This window comes from Rousettus aegyptiacus, unplaced genomic scaffold (assembly GCF_014176215.1).
Source record: "Rousettus aegyptiacus isolate mRouAeg1 unplaced genomic scaffold, mRouAeg1.p scaffold_m13_p_10, whole genome shotgun sequence".
NCBI lineage: Eukaryota > Metazoa > Chordata > Mammalia > Chiroptera > Pteropodidae > Rousettus > Rousettus aegyptiacus.
In genome coordinates, this window is record NW_023416285.1 from 76,858,674 (window position 1) to 76,872,988 (window position 14,315).

General features: G+C 35.2%; 1 protein-coding gene and 1 pseudogene across 15 annotated transcripts in view; one reads left to right on the plus strand and one right to left on the minus strand.

Moving 5' to 3' along the window:
* Positions 1-14,315, plus strand: part of PARD3 (par-3 family cell polarity regulator) — a 592,207-nt gene that overhangs the window by 289,121 nt on the left and 288,771 nt on the right. The window lies entirely within an intron of this gene.
* On the minus strand, positions 10,490-10,608 carry LOC118608986 (annotated as a pseudogene).

Consider the following 14,315-nt stretch of genomic DNA (forward strand, 5'->3'; position numbering starts at 1 on the left):
CCTTGGTGTGATGAAATGATGGATGTGGGAGTGATCAGGCCATAGTTCTACTTCCACATGGCTCTCCACAGTGATTTTTCCTCTGATCTGCCTGCAGGGGAGAAGATTTTCTTCCTTTCTCAGGTGCCTTTTATAAATATTATTAACCTTTTATAAATAAAAAAAATCTTATTTCACCGACACCTAGAATCAACCAGATGACATAAAGAAGTTGGTTTTCAGAATATGAAATGATCGACTTTCTTAATTACAAAATTAGAGGATGGCATCTTCAGATATTTTATTATAGCAGCTGAAAACTGGTCAGTGAAGTGACTGCAGGGTGATCCTGCTAAAACATGCGAAAACCGTAGAAGTTTTGTCATGGGCACTGAAAGGGCTTCAGTGGTACCAGCCATTATTAATGGGATATAAGGTTAGGTTATGGTGCTGCCAAATAGTGATTGAAATGCGTTTTGTTTGATTATTTTTTAATTTAGCTCATAGACACTGAGAACCAAATGACTATTTGTATTATCTGGTTAAAAATAATCAAAGCCCTTGCCTTCAAATTTTAAAATTCTACAGTTTTCTATTAAAAGGAAGGGAATTTATTATTTCCTAATTGGCAAACATTTGCAGAACTGGTGCAGAAGCTAACGTAATTGTGTTTACCTCTAGCAACAGCACGTTGAAACTAAATGCAGAAACTAAGAATATTGAGATTGTTTTAAAATTAAATTTAAGTATTTTAAAATGATTGTGTTTTTATATATGTATATATGTGGATATATACATGTATATCAGAAACCTGTCATGTTCACAATAACACTAAAAAATAAAATTAACCTTTGAAGAGAATTGTCATGTCATCTGGCTGTATTAATGACAATGACAGATTATGTTTTTGTTATTTGATCATAGGATGACCACTACAGGTTTTTAAATGATTTGAGTTTTAAAACATGATTAAAGCTACACATTTCTGTTATCAAAGATCTGTGGACTAGAAACAGTAAGTGAATGGTAGGGCTGGAACACAGGGTCCTGGTGGACATACTTCTGAGAAGGACCCACTCATTTTCAGGGCGCCTCACCAGCCATATGTGGGGCAACTGTGGTATTTTCCCCTGAGAGTGACAGATAGCATTTTACCATTACATTACACAAATTCAGTAGTGAAGGGAAACAGTGTGAGCCGGGAGAATGTACCAGGATTGGAAAGCTGCCGTTCTAATGAGTGGGCTCTGTCATCTGACCTCAATTCACTGGTTGTGCGGCTCTCTAGGTTGTATAAACTCTCCAAGCTTCGTTTTCACTGCCTACAAAATGGGGAAAATAAAACCCTTGTGGCAGATACTGGCTTTGTGTGTGAAAATTAAGTGATGCAGCACATGTGAAAAAGCAGATCCGGTTTCTTGTGTAGTGTTGTAGGCCCTTGTCAGAGGCCCCTTTCCTTCCTTTTTGTTTTAAGAAAGAATAGGTTTCATGGCTGTACCTTAACCACTCTCTCTAGTCTTGAGTAACTAACTTTTTTTCTTAAATTTATCCTCCTTCCATATTGGAAAGACCATTTGGTATGCTGAGCTTGTTCATTTTCATCCCTGCTGTATTTCTAATACCCTCATCATTCTTTTAGAATGGGATTCTTGCTTCTATGGCATTTTGTCAGAATTAGAATAAAATTTAATCTTTTAAAGTCATCTCTCGTTCTTTTCTGAAGAACATAATCTGACACAAAAATAACATTAGTGTTAATCTCTGTGTCTGTGTCCATTTTTTATATTCACTTTTTGTTTTGGCAAGCACACGTGGTTTTAATAGGATTAAATCTGAGCACACCGTTTAAGAATGCTAAGTGTCTTTATAGGAGCTTCTCTGCTTGGCCTCTTGCTAGGCATCTGGGTCCGTTTCTGATATGAAGTTAGGGAGGCATAATGCTTACTCACTGGCTTTTGGAGCAAGTAATGCAGTGTAAGGGGTACTCGTCAGTTCTCCTTTTCCTTTATGAGTAGCCATATTTATTGCTTCTTTGGCCTGTGGAGCTTTAAAAGCCTGCACGCAGCAGGGAAGTGTGTCAGAAATTCTACAGGGTGAAAAATCTTTGGTGGTGTGTGGATTAACCTTCATGGGGAATCTGTTATTAGCTGATGATTTTCTTGCTTGAGAATACAGATGCTAGAACTAGACGTTTAGAGCTTGCATTGTGGATAAAGATACGTTTTTTTTAGCTAGGACCCTCAGGTGCCTTTTTATATTTTCATTGCAGGTAGTCTTAAAGATTATATTGTGAGCTGTGTGACTAAATATGACAATGAAAAGAATATGTGTTTAATACTCTGTAACTCTCTTTATTCATTTGTATGTCATGGCTTTTGAAATTTTTCTCTTTATCTATACGTTCTGTGAGCAGTAGAACTGCTATTCTTTAAAACTGATTAAGAAATTGCATTAACATTTTCAAACTACATCATGTTGTTCTCACTACTCATTTCATGAAGCCTGTTTGTAGAAATTGAATTTCTCAGGAGCCACTTTTATTTTGGAATGGCGTGATCTAGGTAGGTATACATTTTAAAAAAATCAGTGCTACACAGGCTTTTTCAGCTATCTTCGACATGGTTCTGAAATGGTCCTGAGAAATTGCTATTTTAAATGCTAAAAACATACTTAATAGGTTTATGTTCCTTTCCCCATTGAGGCCTGGGCATATGCACTCTATAGTATTTTCATCAGGTCTGTATTTCTAAGAGTGATTTTTTTCCTCCCCCTTCACTTTTTTCTTCTTTTCTCTGTTCTTCTGGCCTAAAGGAGACTGTAGATCAGCTTTCTTTAGTAGCTAAACAAATTATAAAGAAATTAAAATACTGAAAATAAACAACAAATTTCTGATGGTATGGGGTATTTGGGGTACATTTTTGGGTTTCATTTCATGTATTTTTGTTATTACACTCCTTTACAATAAGCACATATTACTTTGAAATGTTTTATTTTTAGTAAATCAAACTTCATAAATTGGAAGACTGAGTAGTTTTTTCTATAGATATTGTAATTCCCAAATTATAAGACAAAATGGAAATACTGATATTTATTCAAATTAAGTTAAACCCTTTGAGAAGCATAGTTTCGTCATACCTTTGGTAATCCTTGATTTCCTGAAGTAATTCATTAGCTGGCCCTCTCGTAACTTCATACTCCATTGAGAAGGTGGAAGCAATGTTATAGTGGTATCCTTGTGCTCTCACCATCACATTTACAGACTCTCCTGGGTTTCAGCTCATTCCACCCCTTCTAGTTTCTGGAGAAGCTTCCTTGGCCTCTCACAGGGCATCCCTCTTCACTTGTATTCTGTCTGCCGTCCCTTCCTGATGCAGGACAGGGAGAGGGTGTATGTGGGGGGGAGACCAAGCCCTACACCAAGAGAAAAGGGTCCTTTGGCGGAGAGTGTGGAAAGAATTCAACACACGCACCAAAGTTAGAGTCAAAAGGAAAGTTTATTATAGAAAGAGCAACACTCCACAGAGTGTGGTCTTCTCTCAGAGGCAGAGAGAAGGACAGTGACAACAGAGACAAGGACAGTGAGAGACCGAGGAAAAGCACTGAGAGGGACCCTGAATGTTCAGGGAATTCAGTTTATATGTCATTCTTTAGCTCCTGTGAGTTATAATTTAAAAAAGACTTTGCTAACCCATTTCCTTTGATATGGACTTAACAGTGAGGAGGGGAAGAGAAAGAGTACGTATATAGCCTGAAAAGGAAAGATTATGTAAAGTGAAAGTTCTGCTGGCAGTTCCTAGTCTTTAATTCATAGGTTTCCCATGGTTTTAGCCATAGGGAATGATACCGCTGGTTCCTGTTTCCCTTTCCTGGTGTGCAGAATGGGTTGTTAACAATCCCAGCAGAAATCTTCCCTTGCTCTGCAGATGTTCTCTTGGCCTGGCTGCAGGGCCGATCAGCATATTGTAGTCTATGATTGTGGCTTGATTAACCTTTTAATTCTCTTGCCCCCTCTCTACAGTATTCTCTGTCTTAGGACTTTGCTCTTATATTCAGTTCCTCTCCACACAGTCATGAGTATGTGTATGTCTCTGTACTAAATCTTTCAGATCAGCAAATATATGCTCAATTAACACATCCCCCTACTCCACAAGCCCTGTTGCCTCTGCTGGGCTTGCTTTTCCTCTCATTTCACCTGTCAGATTCCTTATCTTCACTTACTAAGTCACATATCTCTGCCTCAGGGGACCTTCCATAATCTCATGGAGGGTGACATTCTTGCTGCCCTGCATTATGGTCTCTTCTCTCAGCATCTTTTTTTTTTTTTTTTAACACAAATATGAGTTTGTCTTTGCTTGTGTCTATTCCCTTGCTCTAAAATGGCACAGACAAAAATAAAATAATAATAAAATAAAATTAAAAAGTAAAATAAAATAAAATGGCACAGACATTGTCTTCTTTAGTGTGTGTAGCTCCTAGTAAGCCCCTGTGTATTTTTGAGCGAATCAGTAAATTGAAAGGAAACAGTCATACTGCCCTTACTTTTTTTAATGCTGTGCGTTATCGGTAGATCTTTGTCAGGTGGACTATATTTAGCATTTATTTTATAAAGCCATATGATGCAATATTGTGATTTTATTAATTATCTTCTAAATTCAGAATAGGTAAATGAAAGAAATCATTAAATATGCATATGTAAGGTTTACATATGTAAACCTTATAAAACACAATCGCATTTTTGAATCATTGATGTTGGATTGCATCATGGCTTGTTATTTAACGTCTGCACATGGCAAAAAGACTGGAATATGATTTCAGACAGATGGACCAACATAGGAAAAAAATCAGAGTTCAGTCAGAGTAAAACAGTGTTCCTATTTCAGATAACCTGCTGATCTGGTGCACAATATAGCCTTCCTTATCCAAGTTTATTTAATCACTTCTGATCTTTCTATGAGAATGGCTTATAATTGACATGGATTCTAGTGTTGGAAGGTGAGCACTGTCTATTGCCAACAGTAGCCTCTCAGCATCCTAATGATGTCTGCTGTATGACAGTGGATCACAGTAGCCCTGGGAAAGCCACCTGAGTCTTTTAAAGTGTTGATGAGAAGGTAATGGAGGGTAGGGCCTGCTATGACTTATTTAAGTGAGGCTTTAGTGGGACATGTGGAAAAAAGGTTCCCCGAAATGTTACAGGCCCAACATAGTCATCAATTCTGTTAGCTTTAAAAATATTTAATTAAATATTAAAAATATTTAGTTATCAGAAAATATTAAATTATTCTTTGTATTTATAACTAAAGTGACGGATAAAGTTTTCGTTAGTTTCATTAAACTATTTGAAAAAAAATTTGATTATTTTTAAAACTTTTTAGCAATTGAATTGAAAGCAATATAGTTAATATTCACTCCTGAATATGTTATATATTTCATTTGTTCGAGAGCTGATTTTTTTTACTGTTTAAAAATATATTTTTTAGAGAGTTTTGAGTTTACTCATTTTCGTTAGAATGAAGAATTATATTATTACGCTTGGGACCCCAAGATGGCAAATATTTATTTCTTATTTTAGAACATTGGAGTTTTGGTACTCATGTTCAGTATATGAAATATGGATAGTATAAGTTCTGGCCTACAAGTAGCATTTTGGCCTATTATTGATATTTTCTTCATTCAGTACTTAGAGTAAAGTTTCTCTTTTTATACATGAATATTTGATAGAATTGGGTATTTGATATAAAATTAAGTCTTAGAAATTATTTTCAAAGTGAGGAATAATATCCTTTGTTTATAAGGAATTTCATAAAAAGTGTTTTAGTTGAAGGAATTGATTTTGTTATGATGATACCACACAGGCTGTAGAGAATTTTATTTTTAAGTTGAGTGTAATAGCTGTCCCTATTCATTCCTTATTATCCTTGGGGCTCATTAGAGATCTGTATGAGATGAGTAATAACAATTGGTGGTGGAGGGGGTCTTTCCTGTTGTAAAACTTATTGAGCTATATGGAGATTAGTTTGATGACATTTCTTTTTTTATTTTTAGATGTTATGGATTTGATTTTATCAAAGGTAATATATTCATAGTTCCAAAACCAGACATAATATACAGATATACAAAATACTGCCTTCCAGTCCCCAGCTCTGCTCTTCACATGCAACCACTATTGGGAGTTTCTTGTGAATCTTTTCAAATCGTACCATAATTTCATGAGCCAATTTGAAAATATATTCTCTTTTCACAGTTTTATATAAATACTGTCTACCATGTTCTATGCTTTGCTTGATTTTTTTGCTTAATTTTGCTTGGCAATCTTTCCATATTGAAATATTAAAAAGCACCCACTTTTGAAAGAGTTTAATAATTTTCCTTTGTATAGATGAGCCATTGTCTGCTGGTTGGCATGTAGATTATTTCTAGTCATTTGCCACTGCAAACAATACTTCAATGAATAGGCTTTGTACACAAGCCATTTTACATTTAGGATCTCTAGGATAGAACCTGAAATTTAAATTATATATTTATGGATTTTTACAAGAGTATATACATATATAACTTTGATGGATGTTTTAAAACTGATGTTGGACAAAGTTACACTTCCACCAGCAATGCCCAAGAGACCCCGTTTACTCTCTTACTTTACATTGCAATATGATTGTCCATGAAATCTATTAAACTGACTAGACGTGCCTTTAAAATAGTTCCCTTTACTCAATCTCTAAAGCAGAAGGCTGTTGACACAGTTGGCCAGCATATGAGCTGAAAGTGACATAAGCACAAGCGATTCAATCAGTGCTTTTCCTCTAAGGAAAAGGAAGAGTTTGGGAGGGGGGCGGAGTTCTTGTTTTAGAGAGTTGAGTCCAGTTCTTTAGTCTTTGTTCCGATGTAAATCACTCAGAAATGCCTCAGCTGCTCTTCTTTCTGGTCTCAATTTTTTTCTTCTTTACTTAATTTAACTTTAATTTCTCTATTTTTTCCCCTTCCAAATAGCTAAGTTATTTGGGGGCTGAGCGAGCACAATCAGAGCTTGAAAACGGGAGCATTCAGACCCTACAAAAAATCCATTTTTAAGTGGTAAATACTTTTAAATTAACTGATTTTTTTTTTTACATGAGTACAATATATTAGTAAATTTTTACTCAATTGTGGTATATTAGTAAAAAATTCTTGTGGGGAAAAAATTGAAAAGGATGAGTTTAAGAAATGTTTTTCTTTCATTTACCTCCCTTGGAAACTTTTGAATAACATTTTTTGTTCCTGCTAAATACATAAAATTCACATGAGATTTTTTTCTTTTATTTTTTTAATTCAAATGAAATTTTCTGAAAGATTTTCACTTTTGACATAACTTTTCATCCTTTTCCTCTTTTTAAATCTCAGATATTTCATAAATATTTTTCGATTATGAATTAGAATTATTTTATCTCCCCAGTGTTCTCCCCTCCCCCCACTTGCCTCTTTATCTCATATTTGAAGACAACTGGTCAATAATTGTTTTAATTGCATAATTTGCTAGAATGCAAATGAGTTCAGTGATGGAGAGAAAAAGGACAAGATTATTTTTTTAAATGGGTGGCTTACTAGATGCTTCTTGATAGAGGAGATTATGTTTGGCTTGCCAATAGTAACTTGTACACATGAATTCTGTATGATTAGAATCAATAGTCTCCCCCACCCCCAATGTTTCTCAAGGTTAAGTGCTATTGGAATTTATTTCTGTTAACATTCCCGCCCCCCGCCCCCCCCCTTATGCCTTAGACTCTATATAGTAGCCTAAAAACAGTCTACTTGAAAGACTTCAACTTATTCTCAAACTTAAACTTGCTGTGTTGTCTTCAGTCACTGAGATTTATCAAAGAGGCTCAGCTTCGTGAGATACAGGATTTATGTAGATGGAATTGGTCTGTGTGGGGGTTTGGGAATTTTGGCCAGCAGATGGTGTCTGATTTATAACCTTTCTAATTCCGTGAAGGATTATTGGCAATTTAAATTCTCTTATTCTTTTATTACTTACTAAGACTAGGTATTCTTTCTATCATTGTTTCATCATATTATGGCTTAGTGAGTATTTCAGGAGTCCTGGCTGATCACAGTACTTTGTCTGTGGGTATACTGATTAGTTTATTCTGCTAAGTAACTTTTAGATTGTTTTTGTTATTTACAAACTTCTTCCTTTTTGGTGTTTAGAAAGTTGACATGGCAAAGTGTTGGCAACTGCAATTACAAAAGAAAGTATCAGAGATAGCTACGAATGCAGTGATTTCATTTCCTTCTTAAGTTTTTCTGTTATTTATAGAATTAAATATACACCAGAAATAGTTACATTTACACACACATACACACAAACACATATATACATAGTATAAATTAGTATTACATTATAGATATCAAGTATGAAATTTCTAAGATTGTGCTTAAGTGTCTGGAAAGATGGAATGTATGTCCCCATTTCAGTGTCCTTTACCATTTTATGACCCATGGTTTTGGATGCTATATTTATGTCAGTTTTCCTATCTCTTACACATAGATAAAATTGTTCTAATTTATTAAATGCCATGATCGATAAAATTGATACAGAATCTGAGGTGTAAATATGAGTGTGTTGGCATATGAATTGGTGGTTATTACCTTACCTAGAGGCTATTTTCACTGAAGAAAATATAGCCTAGGATCCTGTTGCCTGCTTCTTTGATTAACCAGTGATATTTTGAGTATTATTTCTCACTCGTCCTATCTCTTTTCTCTATGCCTCCATTCCTGGAGATTCTTTTTCTAAATGTCTCTTGAACCTACTCCTTCCATTCATCCCCATTTCTCTTTCTCAGCTTCAGGCTGCCAGCAGCTCTCATGTGAGTCCCTGTGACAGCATCACAGCCACCCTCCCTGTCCCCTGTGTCTCTGAGGTCAGAGTGGCATGAGATAAAGAGCCCTGACATCACCCTGTAGAGTGTTGACCATCCTCAGGAGCAGCAAGGGGTGAGATGAGCTGCCTGAGACAGAATGACTCGGGTGGGAATTTCACAGCTGAGTTATGCTGAGTAAATTCCTGAAGTTTCTAAGCCTTGAATCAGGTTTCATAACTTTCTAAGATGTATTTCAGAGGATTTGAGGATTAGATGAATTAATTCATGTGAAACATTTAAAACAGTATCTAAATGCCGTAAACACACATTAAGTTTTGTTTTGATGCTTGTGTTTCGTTGTGGTTGGGTCTTGTCGACTCTCCTTCACTGACTGGATTCCAGCTGTTTCTCCTGCCCACCACCAAGTCGCGAGCTCTACTGAACTCATTCTGGTCTCGGGATTCGTCTTGCTCTTGCGTTTCTGGGCCTTTGCATGTGCTGGCCAACTCTTCTCTTTTCCTCTCTCTCCCTTAGTCCTATTCTTCTGGTCTCAACTTGGAGGTCTCCCCCTTCAGGAGACTTTTTCTGACACCTTATCCACACTCCTACCCCTGCCAAAACCAACAGGGCACATAGTCTCTTCTTTGTCCATTATGGCACTTACCACGTTTCACTGAAGTTTTCTGTCTTTTTCTTTTAATGAGGGCATGACCCATATCTGTTTCTCAGAGATTATGTTTCTTTGTTTATTTTTGAAGAAGGCATGACTAAACTTTTAGTGGCATTAGATCTCACATTTACTTCGAAGCATACTATATTTTTAGTGAATATATTTGTAATGTAAAGGGCTATCTGCTTGTAATTTGTGCATTTAAAAATGTTCTTGTAAAACATTTTATAGCAATCATTTTAATAAAAATAATCTTATCCCATAGATAGTATATCTTTCCTTACATTGAATTTTTTAACTCTTCAAGAATCTCATCTAGATTAAATTGGAGAAAGTTTGAGGGGAGGGCTTGGAATGTTAAGATTATATCAGAAAAAATCTAGGCTTTTGGATTTACTCATTTTTTAAGTCCCTTGAGGGACAAATTTTCCTGAGAACTTTGTATTTTAATCATAAACAGACCTAATTCAGTAATACTTTCATGAAGCTTTGGCTAAGGTTTTGGCTTTAATGTCCTGAACTCTTAGAAAAAGAAACATATTTTTGTAGATTGGCCAAGAAAAATAGGTCTCAATTCAAATAAAAATAATGTTTGTTATTTTAAGAAGATTTTTCCATTGAGCAATGTGTTGAACTTTTTGCTAATTTAGTTTTCTATTATTGAACATGACTTAGGCAGTGATTTGAAGTATCTTCTGTGGTTCAATATATTGACTATTTGAATTTAAATTTTTTTGGTTTTCATTTGGGGGTAAGTTGTATTAGTATGTACATTAGTATGTACACGTGGTTGATTTGTATTCATTTTTTTGTGGAATTTTAAAGGATGAATCCTATTTCCTTTTCTTTTCTTTTTTCTTTTCTTTTTTTTCTTTTCGTTTCTTTTCTTTTCTTTTCTTTCTTTTTTTTTTTTTTTTTAAGGCGAGACAACCCTTGGTTGACTTTACAGATTGCAAGGACCATGTCAGCTTACAACTCCTTATTATTTTATTTTTTACCCCTACAGCATCTGGTCTTCCTAGGTGGTCTCCCATCAAACTACTAACCAGACCTGACACTGCTTAGCTTCCGAGATCAGATGGAATCTGGCTTGTTCAGGGTAGCATGGCCATAGATCTGTTTTCTTAAATATATTAGAAATGGTAAAATGTGAAAAGAATTCTTGACAGCGAAATTATTTTCTTTAAGGTAACACATGCAGTTTTTCTTTTGCCGTTAATAAATGGTCGAATTAGCACTTTGAATCTGTTGCATCCCTGGAAAATTCTCTCTTGACTTCTCTGACATTCTGTTTCTGAGGTCACTCGTTGTATTATTTACAGAACTGTATTTCTTTCTGCTTTGCCTGCAGGTTGTTTCTGTAGCTTGGGTTTTATATTTTCTTCCTTGGTGTGACCTTTTTGTTTCTTTCCCCATCCCGTGGGCCTTGTACTTACCCACAAATACTAGCAGATTCCTTCTATTTAGAAGTGTTTGAACTGTGTTTCACTTTCTCCCTAATATAGAAGAGGGGAAATGGTCCCTACTTTGAAGGGCAGTGTGAGTTGAAGCCCTCTGTTTTGAACCTGACTTGCTATCCAGCTGTGTAATACACTGCAGCCTCCATAAGCCAGAATGACCTCACCTCCTGTGAAATTGTGCGTAGTTAATTTCCAAATATTTCCTAGACCTAGAAAATTTTAATTGTGTATGATTTTCTTATTTCTTGTAATTTTGCCATGAGTTTTCCAGGGTTCATCCTTGTTCGTTTCTCTTATTTCTACTCCTTCATGTTTTATCTATTGCCAGATATTATATACTGTACCTTTTACTATTGCATATTTATATACGTATCTACTTTCATAGCACCTGTCCTAATTTCAGCCATATTCCTTTTGATTGGACTGATGTAATATTTGTCTTCCTCTACCATCTGTTCCTTCTTTAATCAATTCTACATATTCCTATTTGCTTAATCTTTCAAGTCACCACTTGCATTACATCACCTTCAAGTTTAAAAGCATGAAGAAACTCCCTTCTGAACTCTGATTTAAAATTAAACTCATCAACTTGGTAAACTATGTACATTGCAACCCGAATTCCAGTTGAACTTTTTTAGGCCTTGTCTCCTACTATGATCTCATTCCTTTCTTTCAAATAAATATTCTATTTCTTCTGCCTCAGGTGACCCCCACCTTTTGAATCAGCAGTATGTCATTACTTAATTCAGCCTCTGATCACCTGTGTATTGAAAGCTTGCTCTAGGACATCACCGTGCTTAAAAATGGAGTATTTGGAATAGGGATGTTAGTCAGGTAGAACAAAATTGGATCCTAGTTCATAATTCTTAACTGGAATTTTGAATAAACTGCTTAATCTTTAGTTTCTTGGAAGAGCAGAACCTGGACTGAAATGTTACTTAATGAAAACAAATATTCCAAAAGTCTCTATGGAAAAAAGAATTGGGGTAAAATCTTGAGGAAATCCAAATCACTTATTTCAGTTAATGATCTTTCTACAATATACCAGTTTTTGTCACCTTATTTGGATGCTGTTTTTATTACAGTGAGTAAGATGTTTTGTTGTTCCCTCTGTGTGTAGCTCCTTATGAGGAAGTAGGGTCATGTGCCCACAGTCAGAGGCTTAGGTTGGATTCTCTCTGTGGGATTTATTAGTCTGACCTCTCTCAGCTGCCATTTCTTCATCTGAACAACTGGGGACATTGTCTTTTTCTTCCTAATAGATTTAATGATCATATCACAATGGTAACATTTTATGCTCTTGACCCAGAAAAAGTTAGATTTTTGTTGCCTTTAGCTTTGGGCCCTTGGTCACATTGATTTGACTTTCCTGTTTCAGTTTTCTTATTTGTAAAAGTGGTAGATAGTAGAAGCTTTCTGATAGACTTTAGTAAGGATTAGATAAAATTATGTAGCTCAATATTCAATAAATGTTAGCTATTTTAATTATATAACGTGCTAATCAAAACCTAATGTAATATTTATTGTTTTTCTCTGCCACTCACCCTGTCTTCCTGATTGCTACAAATTTTCTGAAGTCCTGTTCTACTTATTAGGAACCCAACCTGTTTTATATCTTTAAATATAAGGCCTTATTGGATAGAATAATAAGTAAATTATATACAACAGTCTATTCTACTGACATAAATTCTAGATTATTCAAAATAAATTCTTAGTATATAATCAGTATTCTCTTTGTATTTTCCACATGTATTAGGTGGTTATGCTTTTCATAAAGTTTTATATATATTGTTAAAATCATGTAATTATTGATACTCAAGTTGCCTCTTTGAAATTATAGAAGTGGATTCTGTAGCACTACAACTATTTTTATTCTATTTCTTTTCTGAAAACAAGAATCCTTTCTTCAAAGGGTCGTTTTGGTATAGAGTAAGCCAAAAAGAGTATGCAAAAGGTGGATTCCTGTTTAATGTTTTTTCAGTTGTTTAATATTCATGTCTAAAATGCTGCAAACATTGAAGAAAGTCGTTGAATGTTTACTATGTATCAGTGATTGCGCTAAGCATTTACCATTCATAGTCTGTGGGTGAGGGTAGGCATTGCTATTTCTGTTTAAAGATGTGGAAGCTCATCTTTTTAACTAAACTGCTTGCATAATCTTACCTACCTAGCAAGATATGGAGATATAAGTTTAAAATAGCTGAGTTTGATTCCAAAGCCGGTTTATTCTACAGTTGAAAATATAATACTGAAATTGACCTTTTGTTTTCGTTCATTTATTTCTGTAGTATTGACTGTGGGCACTGGTGCTCGAATGTTGACCAAAATAATTTCGCCCCTGCTCACAGGTACCTTAGAGTCGCCTGATTTCAGCAGAAGATGGGGATCGTTGTCCTTGTGATGAAGTAGGTGAAAGGCATCAAGTGAACATTTTACTGGATGTGACAGGCAGATGTTTTGGAACCCTACCCAAAATGATAGGACTGCTTTGAATAAGTAGATGGTATTCACTTTGGGTTTTGAAGGTTTCCAGTGGTAACCTGCTAGAGCCAGGTAGCTTTTTGTTGGTGAGTAATCTGGTGTGTTGTGAGTTTAGTGTTCATGTGTGGACAAGATAGATACTAGAATTTAAATCGAGCCCAGGATATGAAAGTATCCAAATATATAACATTTGGAGACAATATTGGTGATGGAGAAAAGGGGTAAAATCTGTTGCATTGGTTCAAAATACATGTTCCTTTAACCATTAAAGTATACTGAAAATGGATTTGAGAAGAGAAAGCCTGATTAGAAGAATAAGAAGCAACGTCGTAAGTGTTCTAAACAGGCAGTTGCAGTGGAGGTAGAAAGAATAAACTGGATAGATATTAGGAGGTAGGATCAGTTGGTCCTGGTAATAATCAAGATATGATTGTCTGTAATTGAAACATTAAAAATGGCTCTGAGCAATTTCAGTAGAATGGAGGGACATACATCAGATTTCTAGGGGGTTGAGGAACAAATGGGAAGTAAAAATCATGGAATCCTAAGAGAAATGAGGAAAGTATTTATTTTGTTTTTTTAAATGACAGAAGAGATTGTTGCTTACTTGCCTGCTGATGGGAAAAGCCATTTGCTCATTCGATAGGTCTGTTTGTTCAAAATTTAAAGTTAAAGAGAACCTTGATTACTTTGCATTATTAATAAGCCAGATTTCATCATGCTTCATATTTGATTAGTTCCTTCTGGAGTCTTTCAAAGACGCTTTTGGTTTCTATTGATCTAAATGGTTTTGTGTTACTGCAATATATCTTCCTGTTTTATTTTTTCCAACAGATTACTGTGAATATGTTAAATATATTGGACTTGATTCTTACTCCAAAT